The sequence below is a fragment of the Triticum aestivum genome, chromosome 4D (genome assembly GCF_018294505.1).
Source record: "Triticum aestivum cultivar Chinese Spring chromosome 4D, IWGSC CS RefSeq v2.1, whole genome shotgun sequence".
Taxonomy (NCBI): Eukaryota; Viridiplantae; Streptophyta; class Magnoliopsida; order Poales; family Poaceae; genus Triticum; species Triticum aestivum.
Window position 1 is genome coordinate 352,636,528 of NC_057805.1, and position 25,465 is coordinate 352,661,992.

The window sequence follows — 25,465 nt, forward strand, 5'->3', positions numbered from 1 at the left end:
GATAACTTCAAAGGAAAAACTCAATCCATTACAAGAGAGTAGAGGGGGAGAAACATCATAAGATCCAACTATAATAGCAAAGCTCCCGATACATCAAGATCATACCACCTCAAGAACACGAGAGAGAGAGAGAGATCAAACACGTAGCTACTAGTACATACCCTCAGCCCCGAGGGTGAACTACTCCCTCCTCGTCATGGAGAGCGCCGGGATGATGAAAATGGCCACCGATGAGGGATTCCCCCTCCGGCAGGGTGCCAGAACAGGGTCCCGATATGTTTTTGGTGGCTACAGAGGCTTGCGGCGGCGGAACTCCCGATCTATTCTGTTCCCCGAAGTTTTTAGGGTATATGGATATATATAGGCGAAAGAAGTCGGTCAGGGAAGCCACAAGGGGCCCACGAGGGTGGAGGGCGTGCCCAGGGGGGTGGGCGCGCCCCCTGCCTCGTGCCTTCCTCGTTGCTTCCCTGACGTATACTCCAAGTCTCATGGATTGCTTCCGTTCCAAAAATAACTCTCCCAAAGGTTTCATTCCGTTTGGATTCCGTTTGATATTCCTTTTCTTCGAAACACTGAAATAGGCAAGAAAACAACAATTTGGGCTGGGCCTCCAGTTAATAGGTTAGTCCCAAAAATAATATAAAAGTGTATAATAAAGCCCATAAACATCCAAAACAGATAATATAATAGCATGAATACTTCATAAATTATAGATACGTTGGAGACGTATCAACGTCCTCAAGCTTAATTCCTGCTCGTCCTCGAGTAGGTAAATGATAAAAGAAATAATTTATGAAGTGTGAATGCTAGCAGGTGCACAAGTTTGATCAATGATAATTTCAATCACCTTTTCTAGCATCATTATATATCATAACAGTAGCTCAACTCATAGAACTTCTCATGATCAAGTAACAAGCTATTCACATGTTAAAGTATAGATCATAAACTTTCTTGAAAACTAACAAACCATGTTATCGGTCATCAAACAATTACAATTCATCTTATTTTCAGGAGGAGTCTATGTCAGAGTTTTGATTTAGCAAATCCCACATACTCAACTATCATATAGTCTTCCATGATTCCTACCACTCAAAGCATATTTTTAGAACAAATAGTATTCATTGAACACAGAGAAAGATAGGGGCTTAATGTTTCGCCTCCCAACCTTTTACCTCAAGGGTAATGTCAACAATAATAATTCATGATCAAATATATTTGAATGTCCATATATGCTTAGATCTTTCCATCACATGATGCTTGCCAACTAAAGAGTAGGTTGGAATGAGAAGGAATACTACCGACTCTTGCATAAAAGTAAAAGATAGGCCCTTCACAGAGGGAAGCAGGGATTTGCAGAGGTGCCAGAGCTCGAAGCTAAAACAGAGATGAAAATAAATTTGAGAGGTATGCTTTCATTGTCAACATAACAACCAAGAATCCCAATATCTTCCATACTAGATACGTTATAGGTGTTTCCCACGCAGAAAGGTAAAGTTTTTACTCCCCCTCCACCAACATTCACACTCCAAGGCTTTTCCAAAACAATGGGTGCCGTCCAACTATCAACATTCCTGGGGGAGTTTTGTTTAAATTATTTGCGAATTTGTTTTTGATCTTTTGATCATAGGACCGGGCATCCCAGTTACCAGCCATTTTCTCGTGAATGATGAGCGGAGTCCACTCATCGTGAGAATAACCCACCTAGCATGGAAGATACTGATAGCCCCTAGTCGCTACATGAGCGATTCTGGCATACAAAACAGATTATTATTTGAAGGTTTAGAGTTTGGCACATGCAAATTTACTTGGAACGACAGGTAAGTACCGCATATAGGTAGATATGGTGGACACTCATGGAAGAAACTTGGTTCAAGGCGTTTGGATGCACAAGCAGTATTCCCGCTTAGTATAGATATTTTGGCTAGCAAAGGATTCTAAATAGCAAGCACCACATGTTAGAGGATCCATAACAATATAACTTCTATACAAATATACCCAAGCATAACTCATTGTGTTGTCTTCCTTGTCCAACTTCAACTAATTTGCTCAGGTTTGAAAATAATTAATGGTGCTCACAATCATAGAAGATGTCCAAGATAGTATTATATGTGAAATCTCTCTTCCTTCAATATTCTTTCATGAATTGTTCAAGTGACCAATACAACGTTTGCTAACCTTCAATAAATTTACCACCTCTACTTCTTATATGTAAAGTCATTACTCCCCATGGGATAAGCATATGAAACATATATAATTTCAGATTTACGATATTCAATTCATTCAACCATTTACTCATAGGATATAAGTGAAGCACACGAGTAAATGGCAAACTACTTCAAAAAGATATAAGTGAAGATCAATGAGTAGTTAAATAATTATGTAGCTATGTGAAGACTCTCTCTCATTTAAGAATTTCAGATCTTGGTATTTTATTCAAACAGCAATCAAGTCTAAAGAAAATAAAATGACGCTCCAAGCAAAACACATATCATGTGGTGAATAAAAATATAGCTCCAAGTAAAGTTACTGATGAACGAAGACGAAAGAGGGGATGCCATCCGGGGCATCCCCAAGCTTAGGCTTTTGGTTGTCCTTGAATATTACCTTGGGGTGCCTTGGGAATCTCCAAGCTTAGGCTTTTGCCACTCCTTATTCCATAGTCCATCGAATCTTTACCCAAAACTTGAAAACTTCACAACACAAAACTTAACAGAAAATCTCGTGAGCTCCGTTAGCGAAAGAAAACAAAACACCACTTCAAGGTACTGTAATGAAATCATTATTTATTCATATTGGTGTTAAATCTACTGTATTCCAACTTCTCTATGGTTTATAAACTATTTTACTAGCCATAGATTCATCAAAATAAGCAAATGACACACTAGAATCTGTCAAAAACAGAACATTCTGTAGTAATCTGTAACTAACGCAAACTTCTGGAACTCAATAAATTCTACCAAAATAGGAAGACCTAGATAATTTGTTTATTGATCTACTGCAATTGGAATCAGTATTTTATCACGTTCTGGTGATTTTTAACAATTATTTTCGTGAGCAGAAAGTTTCTGTCTTTTTCAGCAAGATCAAATAATTATCATCCAAGAAGATCCTATAGGTCTTACTTGGCACAAACACTAATTAAAACACAAAACTACATCTAAACAGAAGCTAGATGGAAAATTTATTACTAAACAGAACCAAAAAGCAAGAAACAAAAATAAAATTGGGTTGCCTCCCAACAAGCGCTAACGTTTAAGGCCCCTAGCTAGGCATGATGATTTCAATGATGCTCGTATAAAAGATAAGAATTGAAACATAAAGAGAGCATCATGAAACACATGGCAAGCACATTTAAGTCTAACCCACTTCCTATGCATAGGGATTTTGTGAGCAAACAACTTATGGGAACAATAATCAACTAGCATAGGAAGGCAAAACAAGCATAACTTCAAAACTTCAAGCACATAGAGAGGAAACTCAATATTATTGCAATTCCTACAAGCATATGTTCCTCACTCATAATAATTTTTAGTAGCATCATGAATGAATTCAACAATATAACCTGCACCTAAAGCATTCTTTTCATGATCTACAAGCATAGAATTTTTACTACTCTCAACATAAGCAAAATTCTTCTCATTCGGAATAGTGCGAGTATCATAAGAGACTTGAATACTATAAATTGTTTCTGCATTAAATGAGTAATGTTCAGAAAAAGGGTAATCATAATCATGACAAGTTTTATAAATATAATCATCACTACTCTTTATAGCATAAGTTTCATCACAATAATCATCATAAGTAGCAACTTTGTTCTCATCATAATCAATTGAAACCTCTTCCGAAATAGTGGATTCATCACTAAATAAAGTCATGACCTCTCCAAATCCACTTTCATAAATATTATAAGATTCAACATCCTCCAAAATAGTGGGATCATTACTTCCTAAAGTTGACACTCTTCCAAACCCACTTTCATCAATATAATCATCATAGGTAGAAGGCATGCTATCATCATAACAAATTTGCATATCAAAACTTGGGAGGCTAAAAATATCATCTTCATTAAACATAGCATCCCCAAGCTTGGGACAAACATTAATTGCAGCAAATATATTCTCAAATATGTCATCCTCATCAAACATAGCTTCCCCAAGCTTGGGCCTTTTCATATCATAAGCATAATCACTCTCATCATTAATAGTGTGGATAGCACCAATAGTATAACAATTATCATCATCACAATGAGTAGTAGGAGCAACATCATTTGGGAGGGATACCTTTTTACCTTTGCTTCTCCGTCTTTTCTTTTTCTTCTTCACATCATGTGTGGGTTCAATCCTCTTTTTTGAGCTTTTTATTGATGAGATTGGTTGAATAGAAAGCTCCTCCTCGTTACCTGATTCATCATAAGAAATAATAGGAGGATATTGGGAAGTCTCTTCCCTTTCATTAGTGTTCTCTTCATCTTCTATTTGCTTTCTTTTCTTTATGTAATTGGCAATATAAGTATTTTCAATGCAATTCACCGCACAATACATATAAATCTTCTCTAGATCAAAATCAAGAAATCTATCAAGATTAAATTTTGGAATACCCTCAGTTATACGTTTCATTTCTTCATACCCCAAAAGAAGACTAAGCTCTTTATGATGCTCAAGGGTAATCAAATTATCACAATTTTTGGACACGATTTGCTCATGAAACAAATATCATTGGAGCTTTAAATGACCATGTTCATTGCATAGTTCACAAGGATGGCGAAAAATATTGAATCTTTCAGCACAAACATCAAGCCTTTCTTGCAACAATTTAGTTTCTAAATGCTTATGCCTCTTGCAATATCTATCTTCCCTATTTGGTGTGTACTTGCAAACCCAATGCACTCCACAAAAATTGACATGCTTATAGGAGACATTTTCATCATAACTAGTGCAATCATCATTAGTACTATGGATATTCAAAGAGTTCATACTAACAACATTGCAATCACCCTCATCATTCAAAGATTTAGTGCCAAACATTTTATAGACATCTTCTTCTAGCACTTGAGCACAATTTTCCTTTCCATCATTCTCACGAAAAATATTAAAAAGATGAAGCGTATGAGGCAAACTCAATTCCATTTTTTTGTAGTTTTATTTTATAAACTAACTAGTGATAAAACAAGAAACTAAAAGATTCGATTGCAAGATCTAAAGATATACCTTCAAGCACTCACCTCCCCGGCAACGGCGCCAGAAAAGAGCTTGATGTCTACTACACAACCTTCTTCTTGTAGACGTTGTCAGGCCTCCAAGTGCAGAGGTTTGTAGGACAGTAGCAATTTTCCCTCAAGTGGATGACCTAAGGTTTATCAATCCGTGGGAGGCGTAGGATGAAGATGGTCTCTCTCAAGCAACCCTGCAACCAAATAACAAAGAGTCTCTTGTGTCCCCAACACACCCAATACAATGGTAAATTGTATAGGTGCACTAGTTCGGCGAAGAGATGGTGATACAAGTGCAATATGGATGGTAGGTATAGGTTTTTGTAATCTGAAAATATAAAAACAGCAAGGTAACTAATGATAAAAGTGAGAGAAAACGGTATTGCAATGCTTCGAAACAAGGCCTAGGGTTCATACTTTCACTAGTGCAAGTTCTCAACAATAATAACATAATTGGATCATATAACTATCCCTCAACATGCAACAAAGAGTCACTCCAAAGTCACTAATAGCAGAGAACAAACGAAGAGATTATGGTAGGGTACGAAATCACCTCAAAGTTATCCTTTCTGATCGATCTATTCAAGAGTCCGTAGTAAAATAACATGAAGCTATTCTTTTCGTTCGATCTATCATAGAGTTCGTACTAGAATAACACCTTAAGATACAAATAAACCAAAACCCTAATGTCACCTAGATACTCCAATGTTACCTTAAGTATCCGTGGGTATGATTATACGATATGCATCACACAATCTCAGATTCATCTATTCAAACCAACACAAAGTACTTCAAAGAGTGCCCCAAAGTTTCTACCGGAGAGTCAAGACGAAAACGTGTGCCAACCCCTATGCATAGGTTCATGGGCGGAACCCGCAAGTTGATCACCAAAACATACATCAAGTGGATCACGTGATATCCCATTGTCACCACAGATAAGCACGGCAAGACATACATCAAGTGTTCTCAAATCCTTAAAGACTCAATCCGATAAGATAACTTCAAAGGAAAACTCAATCCATTACAAGAGAGTAGAGGGGGAGAAACATCATAAGATCCAACTATAATAGCAAAGCTCGCGATACATCAAGATCGTACCACCTCAAGAACATGAGAGAGAGAGAGATCAAACACATAGCTACTGGTACATACCCTCAGCCCCGAGGGTGAACTACTCCCTCCTCGTCATGGAGAGCGCCGGGATGATGAAGATGGCCACCGGTGAGGGATTCCCCCTCCGGCAGGGTGCCGGAACAGGGTCCCGATTGGTTTTTGGTGGCTACAAAGGCTTGCGGCGGCGGAAAACTCCCGATCTATTCTGTTCCCCGAAGTTTTTAGGGTATATGGATATATATAGGCGAAAAAGTCGGTCAGGGAAGCCACGAGGGGCCCACGAGGGTGGAGGGCGCGCCCGGAGGGGGTGGGCGCGCCCCCTGCCTCGTGCCTTCCTCGTTGCTTCCCTGACATATACTCCAAGTCTCCTGGATTGCTTCCGTTCCAAAAATAACTCTCCCGAAGGTTTCATTCCATTTGGACTCCGTTTGATATTTCTTTTCTTCGAAACACTGAAATAGGCAAGAAAACAACAATTTGGGCTGGCCTCCGGTTAATAGGTTAGTCCCAAAAATAATATAAAATTGTATAATAAAGCCCATAAATATCCAAAACAGATAATATAATAGCATGAATACTTCATAAATTATAGATACGTTGGAGACGTATCACGGTCGATCCCCTCAAGGCGCTCAATCTGTCACCTCGCTCCAGGGCGGAGGTGGGCTAGGTGAGCCCCCCCTGGGAGTTCTCGGCAGACAAGTTCAAGGAGATGAGGGACCAGCTCGAGGAGTTCGTTGAAGATGTAGAGGAGGAACCGGTCTCTGCATCGACTGGTGTGAAGATCACGACCCCCACCTCCACTGCCCGCAAAAGCTCGCGCATCCAGTGCTCGGGCGAGACGGCTATGCAGAGGGCAGAGCGGGTGGCGGCCGCCAAAAACCTCGACCCTCCAGGTACTTCCATTCCCCCAGTGTTTACGGTTCTTGACAAGCTTGCCGATGATCATTTGTTGCGTGTTGCACATGATTCATGTATTCGATTTAATCCCATTAATACTGCCTCGATTTCCCCCTCTGAATTCCTATCTGTTATCCGTGCCAGTGAGGTGGCCCATGCTACGCTTGCTGCGGCTAAGGCCGCTGTTGCCATTCCCCCGCCGGAGTCCCCCGGACTTGCTCTAGGTGTTGTGGCACCTACTCAGCTGGTGCCGGACGGTTGTGGCCGTCCGGCCACCGTACGTAGAAAGAATCGCCGTGCGGCGTCTGGTCTAGTCCCATGCAGGTCCAGCTTGTGCATCAAAAACCTATATTGCAGATGAAAGTCCTATTCTGGAACATCCGTGGTTTCGGTGCTCGGGGGTGCCGCGACCAACTTTGAGACCTTATTAGCTCCGTTAAACCTGATGTTATTTGTCTTCAGGAGACTATCAAATCCGACTTCCGCCCTCAGGATCTAAATTCGCTTTCTTCAGTTAATTTCTCCTGGGCTTGGTCCCCACTATCGGGCTGTCTGGGGCTTGTTAATTGGGACATGCAATGATTCCTGCGATCTGATCTCCACTGCCCTGGAACGGTTCTTTATCAGCGCGAATATCAAGTGCAAATACGATAACTTCACGTGGGAGTTGCTTAATGTTTAGGGCCCAGCGGATCACTCCCTCGCCCTCGTCTTCCTTAATGAGTTGTTCTCTAAGTTAGCAAATTCCAACATACCTGTGTTGGTCGGAGGGGACTTTAACTTGCATCGAGACCCGGCGGACAAGAATAACTCTAATTTCAATTGGCACCTCGCCCACTACTTTAACAACTGCATCAGCTCCGCCGCTCTCCGGGAAATTCCTAGAGTTGGGGCTCGCTTCACTTGGTCTAATAGACAACTCAACCCCGTGTGTTGCGTTCTGGATAGAGTCTTTATGTCGATGGACTGGGAGGCCCACTTTCCGCTCGTCGCCCTCTCTTCACGTCCTAGCATTAGGTCGGACCACACGCCGCTTGTGGTGGACGGTGGTGCTAGGGCCACACCACCCTCGTCTCGGTTCCACTTTGAAACCAGTTGGCTTCTTAATGAGACCTTCAAACCTCTTGCGATCAGCAAATGGGCTGCGCTTGAGAGCAAATGCACCAGGTCCTTTGGCCCTCTGGATGATTGGAGATTTTGCTCCCAGAAGCTTCGACAATTCCTTCGTGGTTGGAGTGCTAACTGTCGGGCTGAGGCCCTTCGCGCCAAAGCCGCTCTTTCCTCCCAGATCAAAACTCTTGACGCCCTGGCCGATTCCGCGGGCCTAGACGCTGCCGGTTGGGATAATCAATACTTTATTGAGTCCCAGTTAGTTAACCTCCACCATGCGGATGAGGTGTATTGGCAGCAGCGATGTAACATCATGTGGATCCTCAGGGGGGATGCTAACACTGCTTATTTCCAGGCCATTGCTAATGGCCGGCGTCGTCGTTCAAACATCTCCTCCCTGATTATTAATGGCTTGTCCTGTTCTGATATTCAGACCATTTCCAGACACATTTATGACTCCTATTCTTCTCTCCTAGGATGCCGCCCAGACCCTGGTATTAGTTTGGCTTCAAATGCTTCGACAGGGGACCAATGTGTCTTTGAGGATGATAATGGCTTTCTCTTGTCTCCTCTGTCGACCGAGGATATTGATGCTTCGGTGGCCACATCGAAGTCGTCTTCGGCCCCTGGCCCGGACGGGTTCTCGATCCCCTTCTTCAAAGCCTTCTGGCCCACCCTCAAACCACTCATGTACCGCATCTTCTAGGGGTTCTCCCTTGGCACGGTCGACATCTCTCGGCTGAATTATGCCACCCTCACTCAAAGGTCAAAGGGGCAGATAACATCAAGCTCTTCTGAACCATTGCTCTTATTAACAACATTGCTAAGTTCCCTTCCAAAGCTGTGACGCCCCCGATTCAATCATACACTAATCATGCACGCAAACGTGTACGATCAAGATCAGGGACTCACGGGAAGTGATAACCCACAAGTATAGGGGATCGCAACAGTTTTCGATAAGTAAGAGTGTCGAACCCAACGAGGAGCTAAAGGTAGAACAAATATTCCCTCAAGTTCTATCGACCACCGATACAACTCTACGCACACTTGACGTTCGCTTTACCTAGAACAAGTATGAAACTAGAAGTACTTTGTAGGTGTTTTTGGATAGGCTTGCAAGAAAGTAAAGAGCACGTAAATAAAAGCTAGGGGCTGTTAAAGTAAAGACACAACTAAAGTAAATATAGCGAGTGTGGAAAAGTGGTGGTAGGAGTTGCGAAATTGTCCCTAAGCAATTGACTACTTTACTAGACCGATAACAAGTTTCATGTGGGAGAGGCCACTGCTAGCATGTCATCCCTTACTTGGAATTCTATGCACTTATGATTGGAACTATTAGCAAGCGTCCGCAACTACTAACGTTCATTAAGGTAAAACTCAACCATAGCATTAAGATATATTGGTCCCCCTTCAATCACGTATGCATCAATTTCTATGCTAGGCTGAAGCTTCTGTCACCCTTGCCCTCCAATACATAGTCCTATTAACATACAACTAACCCTATGGTGTGATCCACGCACGCGCTCATATGATGGGCACCAAAGGACATCAACATAACCACAAGCAAATTAAATCAATCATAGCAATTCATCAACCACCGATAGGACAACGAAAATCTACTCAGGCATCATAGGATGGCAACACATCATTGGATAATAATATGAAGCATAAAGCACCATGTTCAAGTAGAGGGTACAACGGGTTGCGGGAGAGTGGACCGCTGTAGATAGAGGGGGAAGGTGATGGAGATGTTGGTGAAGATGGCGGAGGTGTTGGTGAAGATCGCGGTGATGATGATGGTGGCCACGACAGCGTTCCGGCGCCACCGGAGGAGAGGGGGAGAGGGGCCCCCTTCTTCCTCTTCTTCCTTGACCTCCTCCCTAGATGGGAGAAGGGTTTCCCCTCTGGTCCTTGGCCTCCAAGGCATGGGAGGGGCGAGAGCCCCTCCGAGATTGGATCTGTCTCTCTGTCTCTCTCTGTTTCTGCGTTCTGTTCTGCTGCCCTTTCACCGTTTCGTATATATATGGAGATCCGTAACTACGATTGGACTGAAACCTTCGCCGTGATTTTTTTTACCAAAAATTAGCTTTCTTGCGGCCGAAGATGGGCATCAACCGCCTTATGGGTGGCCCACGAGGGTCAGGGGCGCGCCCAGGGGGGCAGGCACGCCCCCCTGCCTCGTGGCCACCTCGGGCACTGTTTCGCGTTGATCTTTCTCCCAGATTTTCCAAATATTCCAAAAATAAGCTCCGTCCGTTTTTATCCCGTTTGGATTCTGTTTGATATGGATATTCTGCGAAACCAAAAACATGCAACAGACAGGAACTGGCACTGGGCACTGGATCAATATGTTAGTCCCAAAAATAATATAAAAAGTTGCCAAAAGTATGTGAAAGTTGTAGAATATTGGCATGGAACAATAAAAAATTATAGATACGACGGAGACGTATTAGCATCCCCAAGCTTAATTCCTGCTCGTCCTCGAGTGATAAAAAAGATAATTTTTGATGTGGAATGCTACCTAGCATAATCTTGATCATGTATCTAATCATGGCATGAATATTAAGACACGAGTGATTCAAAGCAATAGTCTATCATTTGACATAAAAATAATAATACTTCAAGCATACCAACCAAGCAATTATGTCTTATCGAAATAACATAGCCAAAGAAAGCTCATCCCTACAAAATCATATAGTCTGGCTATGCTCCATCTTCACCATACAAAGCATTCAAATCATGCACAACCCTGATGACAAGCTGAGCAATTGGTTCATACTTTTTAACGCGCTTCAGCTTTTTCAACCCTCACGCAATACATGAGCGTAAGCCATGGATATAGCACTATAGGTGGAATAGCATATGATGATGGAGGTTGTGTGGAGAAGACAAAAAAAGGAGAAAGTCTCACATCGACGCGGCTAATCAACGGGCTATGGAGATGCCCATCAATTGATGTCAATGCGAGGAGTAGGGATTGCCATGCAACGGATGCACTAAGAGCTATAAGTGTATGAAAGCTCAAACTGGAAACTAAGTGGGTGTGCATCCAACTTGCTTGCTCATGAAGACCTCGGGCATTTGAGGAAGCCCATCATCGGAATATACAAGCCAAGTTCTATAATGAAAAATCCCACTAGTATATGAAAGTGATAACTCAAGAGACCCTCTATATGAAGAACATGGTGCTACTCTGAAGCACAAGTGTGGTAAAAGGACAGTAACATTGCCCCTTCTCTCTTTTTCTCTCATTTTTTTTTCATTTTTTTGTGGGCTTCTTTCGCCTCTTTTTTTATTTGGGCTTCTTTGGCCTCTTTTATTTATTGTTAAAGTCCGGAGTCTCATCCCGACTTGTGGGGGAATCATAGTCTCCATCATCCTTTCCTCACTGAGGCAATGCTCTAATAATGATGATCATCACACTTTTATTTACTTACAACTCGATACTACAACTCGATACTAGAACAAAGATATGAATCTATATGAATGCCTCCGGCGGTGTACCGGGATGTGCAATGATCTAGCGTAGCAATGACATCAAAAAACGGACAAGCCATGAAAACATCATGCTAGCTATCTTACGATCATGCAAAGCAATATGACAATAAATGCTCGAGTCATGTATATGATGATGATGGAAGTTGCATGGCAATATATCTCGGAATGGCTATGGAAATGCCATGATAGGTAGGTATCGTGGCTGTTTTGAGGAAGATATAATGAGGCTTATGTGTGATAGAGCGTATCGTATCACGGGGTTTGGATGCACCGGCGAAGTTTGCACCAACTTTCGAGGTGAGAAAGGGTAATGCACGGTACCGAAGAGGCTAGCAATGATGGAAGGGTGAGAGTGCGTATAATCCATGGACTCACATTAGTCATAAAGAACTCATATACTTATTGCAAAAGTTTATTAGCCCTCGAAGCAAAGTACTACTACGCATCCCCTAGGGGGGTAGATTGGTAGGAAAAGACCATCGCTCGTCCCCGACCGCCACTCATAAGGAAAGCAATGAAAGAACACCTCATGCTCCGACTTCGTTACATAATGGTTCACCATACGTGCATGCTACGGGACTTGCAAACCTCAACACAAGTATTCCTCAGTTTCACAATTACTCAACTAGTACGACTCTAATATCACCACCTTTATATCGCAAAACCATTGCAAGGAATCAAACATATCATATTCAGTGATCTACAAGTTTTATGTAGGATTTTATGACTAACCATGTGAATGACAAGTTCCTGTCATCTCTCTAAATAGATATAAGTGAAGCAAGAGAGTTTAATTCTTTGTACAAAAGATATGCCCACGCTCCAACAAATATAAGTGAAGCAAAAGAGCATTCTACAAATGGCGGTTGTCTAAGTGAAGAGAAATAGGCAATCCAAACTTCAAATGATATAAGTGAAGCACATGAAGCATTCTATAAAGCCATACTCAAAAGATATAAGTGAAGTGCAAAGAGCATTCTATAAATCAACCAAGGACTATCTCATACCAGCATGGTGCATAGAAGAAAAGTGAAAACTAAATACAAAAGACGCTCCAAGATTGCACATATCGCATGAACGAAACGAATCCGAAAACATACCGATACTTGTTGAAGAAAGAGGGGATGCCTTCTGGGGCATCCCCAAGCTTAGACGCTTGAGTCTCCTTGAATATTTACTTGGGGTGCCTCGGGCATCCCCAAGCTTGAGATCTTGCCTCTCTTCCTTCTTCTCCCATCGAAACCTTCTCGATCATCGAACACTTCATCCACACAAAACTTCAACAGAAAACTCGGTAAGATCCGTTAGTATAATAAAGCAAATCATCACTCTAAGTGCTGTTGCAAACAAATTCATATTTTGTTTTTGCATTGTGTCTACTGTAATATAACTTTTTCATGGCTTAATCCACTGATATAAATCGATAGTTTCATCAAAACAAGCAAACTATGCATCAAAAACAGAATCTGTCTAAAACAGAACAGTCTGTAACAATCTGAAGATTCACCATACTTTTGATACTTGAAAAATTCTGCAAAAATTAGGAAAAATAAAAAATTTGCACATAAAGACAATGCAAAAAGAATCAGAACCATTTGACGTTCCAGTAAAAAATGTAAAATCGTGCACTACAGCCAAAGTTTCTGTCCTGCACCGCACAAACCAACAAGCCTTGTCAACATCCTAAAGGCAAACCTTGGCACATTATTTTTATTTTTAAGCTTTATAAAAGCACACAACAGAAATAAATGACTCTCTAAAACTTCAGGGTTGTCTCCCTGGCAGCGGTTTCTTTAAAGCCATTAAGCTAGGCATATGGTGCTCAAGTAATGGATCCATCCGGATCCCAAGGTATATCAAAGCCAATTTTAATTAACAATGATTTGTAATTTAGTAATGAGCACAAGGCAATATATATCATGCAACAACGAATTATAACTCTCTTCCTATGCATCGGCATGTCATAAAAGAACAATTCATGCACACATAGTAAAGGCCAATGCATAGTATAAACAGTTTCTTGCAATTTTATCGTGTTGGAAATATACAGAGGTGGAGATATAGTTCCTCTCTCATAATAATTGCAAGTAGGAGCATCAAGCACATGCATATTATATTCATCAAAATCATCTTGTGCAACGGTAAAAGGCAATCCATCAATATAATCCTTAATAAGGGCAAACTTCTCTGATATAGTGTAGTTTGGAGAATTCAAAAAGATAATAGGACTATCATGTGTGGGTGCAACAACAACAATTTCATGTTTAACATAAGGAACTATAGCAATTTCATCTCCATAAGCATAATTCATATTGGCATCTTGGCCACAAGCATATCAAGCATCATCAAAAAGGGATATTTCAAGAGAATCAATGAGATCATAACAATCATCATAGCATTCATCCTTCGGTAAGCACGAAGGGAAATTAAACAATGTATGAGTTGAAGGGTCACTCTCATTAGAAGGTGGGCACGGGTAGCTAATCCGCTCTTCCTCCTTTTGTTCTTCGCTCTCCTCATCATCTTTTTCATCCAATGAGCTCACAGTTTCAGTAATTTCTTCTTCCATAGACTCCTGCAAAATATTAGTCTCTTCTTGGACAGCGGGGTAATCCTCAATATATGGTTCAACATAGGCATTAGAAGCATAATTATCATAGCAATATTTAAGTATGACAAAATTTTCAGACTTGTAAAGAGTAGCATCATACGTTTCAATCAAAGAAGCAATTTCATAAGCACCCTTAAAAGCAACAAATTCTTCAATTTGTTGAACATCATAGTAACTATAAACACCTTTAGCATACGAAGATAAGATTCCATTATCAATAAACTCACATTGGTGGGGAAGGTGTTTCTTAGGGTTTTTAGAACAACAAGTAACATCATACATATACCATAAATTCCAAGCATAGCATTGCAAACGATGAATTTGACCTAGTAAAAGTTTCCCTTTTTCAGATATACGGTGTCGCACATAACAAGCATGCTCATCTAAAGGTTTGCCCTCAACTAAGCTAGTTGGGGTTTCAGCACGAGCACAAAGGGATCGAAGATGATCCAAGTAAAAAGCTTCAGGAGTGTGATAGATTTTGAGTGGTTCTTCAACCATTGGTTCAGTAGGTACAACTAATTTTTTTGGTATTTTGCGTTTCCTACCCATAACTAAAGATAGAAAACAACTAAGAACAACAAATAAAAATTACTTAGTGACAAAGCAAACAAGCACACACGAGAATATTCACCCCACGCTATGACTCCCCGGCAACGGCGCCAGAAAAAGGTCTTGATAACCCAAAAGTATAGGGGATCGCAACAGTTTTCGATAAGTAAGAGTGTCGAACCCAACGAGGAGCTAAAGGTAGAACAAATATTCCCTCAAGTTCTATCGACCACCGATACAACTCTACGCACGCTTGACGTTCGCTTTACCTAGAACAAGTATGAAACTAGAAGTACTTTGTAGGTGTTTCTGGATAGGCTTGCAAGAAAGTAAAGAGCACGTAAATAAAAGCTAGGGGCTGTTAAAGTAAAGACACAACTAAAGTAAATATAGCGAGTGTGGAAAAGTGGTGGTAGGAGTTGCGAAATTGTCCCTAAGCAATTGACTACTTTACTAGACCGATAGCAAGTTTCATGTGGGAAAGGCCACTGATAGCATGTCATCCCTTACTTGGAATTCTATGCACTTATGATTGGAACTATTAGCAAGCGTCCGCAACTACTAACGTTCATTAAGGTAAAACCCAACCATAGCATTAAGATATATTGGCCCCCCTTCAATCCCGTATGCATCAATTTCTATGCTAGGCTGAAGCTTCTGTCACCCTTGCCCTCCAATACATAGTCCTATTAACATACAACTAACCCTATGGTGTGATCCACGCGCGCGCTCATATGATGGGCACCAAAGGACAGCAACATAACCACGAGCAAATTAAATCAATCATAGCAATTCATCAACCACCGATAGGACAACGAAAATCTACTCAGACATCATAGGGTGGCAACACATCATTGGATAATAATATGAAGCATAAAGCACCATGTTCAAGTAGAGGGTACAGTGGGTTGCGGGAGAGTGGACCGCTGTAGATAGAGGGGGGAAGGTGATGGAGATGTTGGTGAAGATGGCAGAGGTGTTGGTGAAGATTGCGATGATGATGATGGTGGCCACGGCAGCGTTCCGGTGCCACCGGAGGAGAGGGGGAGAGGGGCCCCCTTCTTCCTCTTCTTCCTTGACCTCCTCCCTAGATGGGAGAAGGGTTTCCCCTTTGGTCCTTGGCCTCCATGGCATGGGAGGATTAGAGCCCCTCCGAGATTGGGTCTGTCTCTCTGTCTCTCTGTTTCTGCGTTCTGTTCTGCTGCCCTTTCACCGTTTCGTATGTATATGGAGATCCGTAACTCCGATTGGACTGAAACCTTCGCCGTGATTTTTTTACCAAAAATTAGCTTTCTTGCGGCCGAAGAAGGGCATCAACCGCCTTACGGGTGGCCCATGAGGGTCAGGGGCGCGCCCAGGGGGGGCAGGCGCGCCCCCCTGCCTCGTGGCCACCTTGGGCATTGTTTCGCGTTGATCTTTCTCCCAGATTTTCCAAATATTCCAAAAATAAGCTCCGTCCGTTTTTATCCCGTTTGGATTCCGTTTGATATGGATATTCTGCGAAACCAAAAACATGCAACAGACAGGAACTGGCACTGGGCAATGGATCAATATGTTAGTCCCAGAAATAATATAAAAAGTTGCCAAAAGTATGTGAAAGTTGTAGAATATTGGCATGGAACAATAAAAAATTATAGATACGACGAAGACGTATCAGCAAGATATCACAACACAACTCTAAAAACATAAATAAGTCATACAAGCTCATAATACAAGCCAGGGGCCTCGAGGGCTCGAATACAAGTGCTCGATCATAGACGAGTCAGCGGAAGCAACAATATCTGAGTACAGACATAAGTAAACAAGTTGCCATAAGATGGCTAGCACAAGCTGGGATACAGATCGAAAGAGGCGCAGGCCTCCTGCCTGGGATCCTCCTAAACTAATCATGGTCGTTGACAGCGGCCTGCACGTAGTAGTAGACACCTTCGGTGTAGTAGGAGTCGTCGTCGACGGTGGCGTTTGGCTCCTGGGCTCCAGCATCTGGTTGTGACAACCAGGAAGAAAGGAAAAGGGGAAAAAGGGGGATCAAAGCAACCGTGAGTACTCATCCAAAGTACTCGCAAGCAAGGATCTATACTACATATGCATAGGTATCTGTGTAAAGGGGCAATACTGGTGGACTGAACTGCAGAATGCCAGTATAAGAGGGGGATAGCTAGTCCTGTCGAAGACTACGCTTCTGGCAGCCTCCATCTTGCAGCATGTAGAAGAGAGTAGATGGTAAGTTCACCAAGTATCATCACATAGCATAATCCTACCCGGCGATCCTCCCCTCGTCGCCCTGTGTGAGAGTGATCACCGGGTTATATCTGGCACTTGGAAGGGTGTGTTTTATTAAGTATCCGGTTCTAGTTGTCATAAGGTCAAGGTACAACTCCGGGTCGTCCTTTTACCAAGGGACACGGCTATTCGAATAGATAAATCTCCCTGCAGGGGTGCACCACATTACCCAACACGCTCGATCCCCTTTGGCCGGACACACTTTCCTAGGTCATGCCCAGCCTCGGAAGATCAACACGTCGCAGCCCCACCTAGGCACAACAGAGAGGTCAGCATGCCGGTCTAAATCCTATGGCGCAGGGGTCTGGGCCCATCGCCCATTGCACACCTGCACGTTGCGAACGTGGCCGGAAGCAGACCTAGACCCCTTAATACAAGTGCAGGCTTACGGTCCAATCTGGCGCGCGCCGCTAAGTCGCTGACATCATGAAGGCTTCGGCTGATACCACGACGTCGAGTGCCCATAACTGTTCCCGCGTAGTTGGTTAGTGCGTATAGGCCAGTGGTCAGACTCAGATCAAATACCAAGATCTCGTTAAGCGTGTTATTTTAAAGTAACCGCGGACGCCGACCAGGGCCAGGCCCACCTCTCACCTAGGTAGTCTCAACCTGCCCTGTCACTCTGCCTCAAAGATCCACCCAGAGGGCCGTCGGGACAAAGGTCCTTTCAGCCCCCAATCCGTGAATTACTCGCGGGTACTCTACGAGCCGAACCGACTTTAGTCACCACATGTATCATGTATGAAGTATATAGTATATACCCGTGATCACCTCCCGAGTGATCACGGCCCGATAGTATAGCATAGCAGACGGACAAGAATGTAGGGCCACTGATGGAAAACTAACATCCTATACTAAGTATTTAGGATTGCAGGTAAAGGTAACAACAGTAGTAGCAAAGACAGGCTATGCATCAGAATAGGATTAACCAAAAGCAGTAACATGCTACACTACTCTAATGCAAGCAGAGAGAGAAGGAATAGGCGATATATGGTGATCAAGAGGGGGGCGGCTTGCCTGGAAGCTCTGCCGAGAAGGAGGGGTCGTCAACACCGTAGTCGTACTAGGTAGCAGCGGCGTCGGTCTCGGTGTCTAGCGAGAGAAGAGGGGGAAGAACCAATAAATATAAAAGCAAACATATGCATGACGATGTATGACATGACAATGAACGGTGCTAGGTGTGCCCTAACACGGTGGTAGGTGATACCGGCCAAGGGGGGAACATCCGGGAAAGTATTCCCGGTGTTTCGCGTTTTCGGACAGATGAACCGGAGGGGGACGGTTGCATGTTTGCTATGCTAGGGATGTGTGGCGGATGAACGGGCTGCATATCCAAAATCGTCTCGTCGTTCTGAGCAACTTTCATGTACAAAGTTTTTCCATCCGAGCTACGATTTATTTTATACTCCCTCCGTTCCTAAATACTTGTCTTTTTAGAGATTTCAAATGGACTACCACATACGGATATATATAGACATATTTTAGAGTGTAGATTCACTCATTTTGCTCCGTATATAGTCACTTGTTGAAATCGCTAGAAAGACAAATATTTAGGAACGGAGGGAGTATTAATTATAAAATATTTTATCAATTTTCTAGATTTAATAAATTAATTTAATTTGAAAATTAATTAATGCATCAGCCTGACATCAGCATGACGTCAGCAGTCAACGTTGGCCGTTGACCTGGTCAACCTGACAGGTGGGTTCCACCTGTCAGGGACTGTTTAGCTAATTAACAGTAGTTAATTAGGTTAAACTAAACAGTATTAATTAAGTTAATTAATTATTTAATTAGTTAATTAATTGATATTTTTTTGTATAAAAATGTTCTGGGGCTGGGCCCCACATGTCATTGGCCCTAGGGGCCTTAGTGGGTTTGGGCGCTAGCGGCCGCTAACGGGCGTCGGGCGCATGCCCAAGGGGGCGCGAGGCGACGGACCCGGCAGGTCGCCAAGGCAGGGGAGGCCGGTCGCCTGAGGCGGCAGCGGCGAGGCCACGTCAGAGTGGCGCCGGGGCTAGGAGCGAAGGCGAGGCGCGCGGCGGCGCGAGCAAATAGCGAGAGGCAGAGACCGCAGCAGCGAGCGGGGTGCAGGCGATGCGGCACCAGCAGGCAGCACAAGCGGGGGAGGGCGCGGTGGTGAGCGCGAGGCCACGACGCGGGGCGGTGGTCAGCGGCGGCAGCGGGCTGTGGGCGGAGCGCGCTCGCGCGGTGACGCAGACGCAAGGCCAAGAGGGCGCGGCCGCAGGAGCCGGGGATGGCCACGGCGCGGGACGCGGGTGGCGTGCGCGCATGGGACGACACGAGCGCGCCCGTGCGCTGGATGTGGCCGTGGCTGTGAGCGCGTGCGCGAGGGAGACAGGAGGAGCAGAGGGGGGGAGCTTAGGGGGGAGTGGTAGGGTACGGGGCAGCGGGGCGCGGGGAGGAGGTCGGAGATGACGCGACGCAGGGGAGGACGACGACGATGGCGTCCGGCGAGGATGAGTCGAGGAGGCAGGCCGACGTGGTAGCTCCGGCGAGGTCCAGTCGGCGATGGACGACGACGGGCCGTCCGGGGCGACGGGATCGGGTTCGATCCCGATCCAGATCGGGGGGAAGGAGAGAGCGAGTGGGGGAGAGTGGTGGGTACGGTCTAGGGTTACGGATGGGGTGGGGGTAAGTAGGCCACGGGGGTAGACGGGCCGGCCGGCTGGGCCAAGGCCCAGTTAGGCCCGGGGGATTTTCCCCCATGTTTTATTTATTTTTGTTTTCTGTTTTTCTTTTTATATAATTTTCCTTTACTGTTTTATTTTACTTGAGTGTTATGAAATTCAAAAGCTAAACCTAAAATAATATTATTAACTATATCTCTCTCATAAATAACTTGGCACTTTAATTAAGTATTTTGTATTTGTTTATTACTTAACGAGCATTTAATTATTTGTTTTACCGTTGTTTTATTTAATCTAGTGCATCTAAATATTTTATAAGAAGGGTGATTTCTCTGCCACAATTAACTATGATTTATTTGCCACATTTCAAACACTTTTGTTTTACCGTCTGAAATCCTTTACCGTTTGACTTGAATTTGAATTTTGAATTCGAACGGGATTTGAATCAGAGTGAGTTTAGTAACAGTAACAGTGGTGACGTGGCATCATTAGCAGAGGGTTACTGTGGCTTAATTATCCGGGCGTCACAAAACCGTATGCTTCTAGAATCTCCCCAGTTGCCCACAAGATCATTAGCCCTACACAAACTGCGTTCATTAAAGGTCGCTTCATTATGGATGGGATTGTGGTCTTGCATGAGCTGCTGCATGACATCCACAGGTCGGGCAAACAAGCTGTCGTTCTTAAGCTTGACTTTGAGAAGGCATACGACTGTGTTCGTTGGTCTTTCCTTCAAGAGGTCCTCCTCGCCAGGGGCTTTGTCTCCCCCTTCGTCACGCGGGTCATGCAACTTGTCTCTGGTGGTCACACAACTATCACGATCAACGGGGTGGTTGGCCCCTTCTTTAAGAACGGCCGGGGCCTCAGGCAAGGGGACCCTAGCTCCCCTCTCCTCTTCAATTTTGTCGCTGACGCCCTTGCCAAAATGCTGGATTCCGCAACGGCTAATGGCCATATTAAGAATGTAGCCACTCATCTTTACCCTAACGGCTTATCTCATCTCCAATATGCGGACGACACGATTATCCTGATCTAGAAAGACGATCTTCAGTTAGCAAACCTGAAATTCATTCTCCTTTGCTTTGAGTCCTTATCTGGGCTCAAGATTAACTTTAGCAAAAGCGAGGTTTTCGTCCTCAATTGTGACACCCCTGAGCAAAAACGAGTTGCTAACCTTATGAACTGCTCCCTGGGCGTGTTCCCGACCACTTACCTGGGCGTTCCTATCTCCCAAAGACGGATTAAGGCGGAATCCTTTCGACCGCTAGAGAAGAAAGTGGGTGGGCGGGTAGCACCTTGGAGGGGTCGCTATCAGTCCACTGCTGGCAAGGTTGTGCTTACCAATTCCAGTCTATCTTCCCTCCCGACATTCATTATGGGCTCTATCGCCTTTTCGCCAGTAACCATGCATCCTTTGACAAAGATCGCAGTGCCTTCTTCTGGAACACTGCTGAGAACAAGAAAAAAATTAGAATGGTAAAATGGAAATTGATGTGTAGACCCAAAAAACTTGGTGGGCTCGGTATTATCAACACCTCTGTCATGAATCAATGTCTTATGATGAAATGGTGGTGGCGCCTATACTCTGAACCTCCTAATTATGTTTGGATCGGGATCCTGAAGGCTAAATACTTTCCTAATTGCCCCGCACTCATGTGGACTATCACGTCCGGATCGCAATTTTGGTCGTCCTTGATGAAACTTCGTGATACCTTTAGAGGCTTGGTCCGTTTCCGAGTGGGTGATGGGACATCCACCCGCTTCTGGCTTGATTGGTGGGCTGGTACCGGTCCCCTTGCTGACGCATTCCCTTTGCTCTTTGCGTATGTCTCGGATCCAAATGCGTCGGTGGCTTCTTTGGCAGTTGCGGATTGGGACTTTGCCTTCCGCCGGACTCTGACTCCCGAAGAGTTGTCTTCTTGGCAAGACCTCATTGCCCTGATCCCCCGCTCCCGGAGTCCCCCGACGTGTTGGTTTGGCCTCACTCTGCTTCGGGCCGCTTCTTGATCAAATCCCTCTATAATAAATTTATCCCTGGTAGGCCTGATGACCGCTTCAAAGGGCTGTGGCAAGCCCGGATTCCTCTGAAAATTCGGATTTTTCTTTGGCAGGCTATTAGACGCAAACGTCCGGCTAGTGACCAAATCATTAAACGACATGGCAATGCTAACCCGGCTTGCACCCTTTGTGGGGTGGTGGAAGACACGGAACACATTCTCTTCAACTGCCCCCTAGCTCGGTTTGGGTGGAGCTGCGTTCGCTCCTGGCTTACGTGCACTTTGGAATCCCCAAGGCTTTAAGGACTTATTTGAGCTCTCCCGCAACCTGTCGGGGCAGGGGCGTAGGATCTTCTGGGTCTTCTTTGCAGCACTAAGCTGGAGCTTATGGACGACCAGGAATAAACTGACTATTGGCATGTGTTTCCTAACAAACCTTCGGATTGCCTGTTTAAAATGATTGCTTTCTTACATTGTGGGCGCCTCTGTTTAAAGCTGGCGACGTGGATGCTTTCAATTCCCTCATTACCAAGATCCGCGCGACTGCCATCAGCTTTGGTCATCATGCCGTGCCTTCTCAAGCTCCCCCAGCTTAAGAATGCTTAGTTTTCTATTGCTGCCTTGGCCTGCGTGCCTTTTGCCCTAGTGGCTATACCGCACTTTGCAACCCTGCTTGGTTGCCTTTCATGTTAATTCCTTTCTGCATACCTTGCTCCTGTATGATACTCGTGGTGATTGGCTTTATTTATAAAGTCCGGCGTCAAGCCTTTTCTCCAAAAAAAACTGCATGTTGCGGTAGCTTATCTCGCTAGATTGATTATTTTCCTTTAAAATCAGAATTAGTTTTCTACAGTAATATTTATTTTGCTTCCTTAAATCAGGGATTTGTTTCCTCAAATCACGTGATCTGTGGGCAGTTATTAGTTTCCACCAAATCACCGAAGGAAAAAAGCTTTGCTGCCGCACGTCCTATACCTTCCAATCGGACGGTCTGCTAGTTTCTAATCTAACGACGATGAAGTGGTCTGATGTATCGCTAGGGAATCAGCAGTCTGATCCAGCGGTTCCCAGCTCATTATCTCTTCGTGCATTATCCCTTGCATATAAATGTACTCCAGAGACAGAGAGATCAATGTAAGTTGGCGCAAAATAAACTCCTCCTCCTGTCTCTCTTTCTTCTCTCTCCAAAACTCCGATCCCTTTCATGGTTCGGTCGAAGGGAAGAAGAAAGTACGGCGAAGGCTGGCACGCCGCGACGGCGGCGGTGCTCGGCAACGGCAACCTCCTCCACCAGATCCTGATCCACGTCGGCTACCCCACCTCCCTCCTCTGCGCCGCTCTCGTCTCCAAGCAGTGGCTCCGCCACGTCACTGACCCGGACTTCCTCCACGGCTTCCACGGGCGCGACGATGTCGGCTGCCACTCCCGCCACCAGCTGAGACGCCTTCGCCAACAATGCGTGGTTGACGAGGAAGACGCCATGGAGGAGGCGGGACCTAAACAGCTTGCCAGCGTCGAAGGCTGGCGGTGGAACGGAGCGGAGGCCACCTTGTGCGGTAGCTCTTCTTGTTAATGCGATCGTTCGTGCTCGATCTATTAAAGGCGGCGGTGCTGCACGTTGGTTCAATTCACGATTGTTACAGTCTTACAGATATATAGCATACGTTCTGAAATTTGAAGGCCTCTGACTGTCGGTCCTCATGTTCTTTTCAGTATGCCGTGAAAATTCAGATGGCGATCTCAGCCATGTTGAAATTTAACACTCTCATTCTCAGCTACAGAGTTAAGAAAACACTAGGTTGGGGATTTACTTCGCTTCCCTTTCCCCTTCTACATGTTCGTTGTGTATCATTTTCATATTTCTCTACGTATGACAGAGAGCGGCCAGGCCGACAGCTGCTCGTTGCAATCTCACGAAGTCTATTATCTTGGGACCCATGGCGAAACTTATTTTAATGACTTCCTCTGTTTTTATTTACTACTCCGCATATAGTTCTGAAATTTGAAGGCCTCTGACTATCGGTCCGCGTGTTCTTTTCAGTATGCCGTGAAAATTCAGATGGCGATCTCAGCCATGTTGAAATTTAACACTCTCATTCTCAGCTACAGAGTTAAGAAAACACTACGTTGGGGATTTTCTTCGCTTCCCTTTCCCCTTCTACACGTTCGTTGTGTATCATTTTCATATTTCTCTACGTATGACACAGAGCGGCCAAGCCGACCGCTGCTCGTTGCAATCTCACGAAGTCTATTACCTTGGGACCCGTGGCGGAAGTTATTTTAATGACTCCCTCTGTTTTTATTTATTACTCCGCATATTAGTTTTGACCTATGCCAAACTTTCTAAAGTTTGACCAAGTTTATCAAAAACAATCTAAATTTTCACAATGACAACTATATATAGTATGAAAATATGTTGACTGATGATTCTAATGATATTGAATTGGTATTGTGGATGTTAATAATTTTTTGCATAAACTTGGTCAATGTTTGAAATTTTTGACTGGAGACAAAGCTAATATGCGAAGTAAATAAAAACAAAGGGGTACACATGTAACACCATACGCTTTTATGGGTAGTAGGGCTATTGTGGTTAAATGGTAGCATGGGCCGCATTGGACTTTGCAACAAGTGTGTTTTCTGCTACCACGTTTGTGTTGTTGAGACAACATGGCTGCTTCTGCAATGGCGGCGTTGTTGCGACATGGGCAGTGATGTGATGGCAGTGCTTCTGTAGGGCGAGGTCTGCTGCGATGGGGGCGTTGGAGTGCTTCGACTACAAGGCGTTGTGATGGGGGCGGCACCGGTGTAGCAAGCTCATGAGTTGGCAACATCACTCGTCCGCTGCTGGAGTCAAATCCAGCAGATCTCGGGCATGGGGTCTCAAGCTGGTAGCCTTAGTCCCGAGCTGGTAGGGGGTCCAGGGTTCTCTGGTCCGCCATTCGTCGCTGATATTATGCCTGAAGGATGCGATGGCCTCTGCGTCGGGATAGTCCACTATTTGGTTCTTCTTCGTTAAGAAGCAGTTCCAGAACTTGCGCGCTGACTCACCTTGCTTCTGTATGATATGGGCCAAGTCATCGCCATTCGGCGGCTTCACATAAGTGCCGTGAAAGTTGGACAAAAATTCATACTCGAGGTCATCCCATTCGCCAATCGAATCTGACGGGAGACTATTCAGTCAATGCGGGTTGAGTCCTTCAGTTTCAATGGCAAGTATTTTGTAGCATGGACATTATCTCTGCCTGCTATGTGGACGGCGAGGAGAAAATCCTCGATCCATACCAAGGGACCTATGTTGTGGTCGTATTGGTCGATATTTGCGGGTTTAAACTCGTCCGGGAACTGATGTTGCATGACCTTTTCCGCGAAACACTGGAGGTGAGCCGCTCCTTGGACAAGAGTGGCATGACGCACATCTGACACGAGTAAGTTTTGGTTTCTGGTGTAATCACGTACATCGCCATGTTTGGCCAGCACAGACAGGTATCCCGGATGTCCGGCATATAGGTGATGTCGCTTGAAGTTACGTTGGTATTTC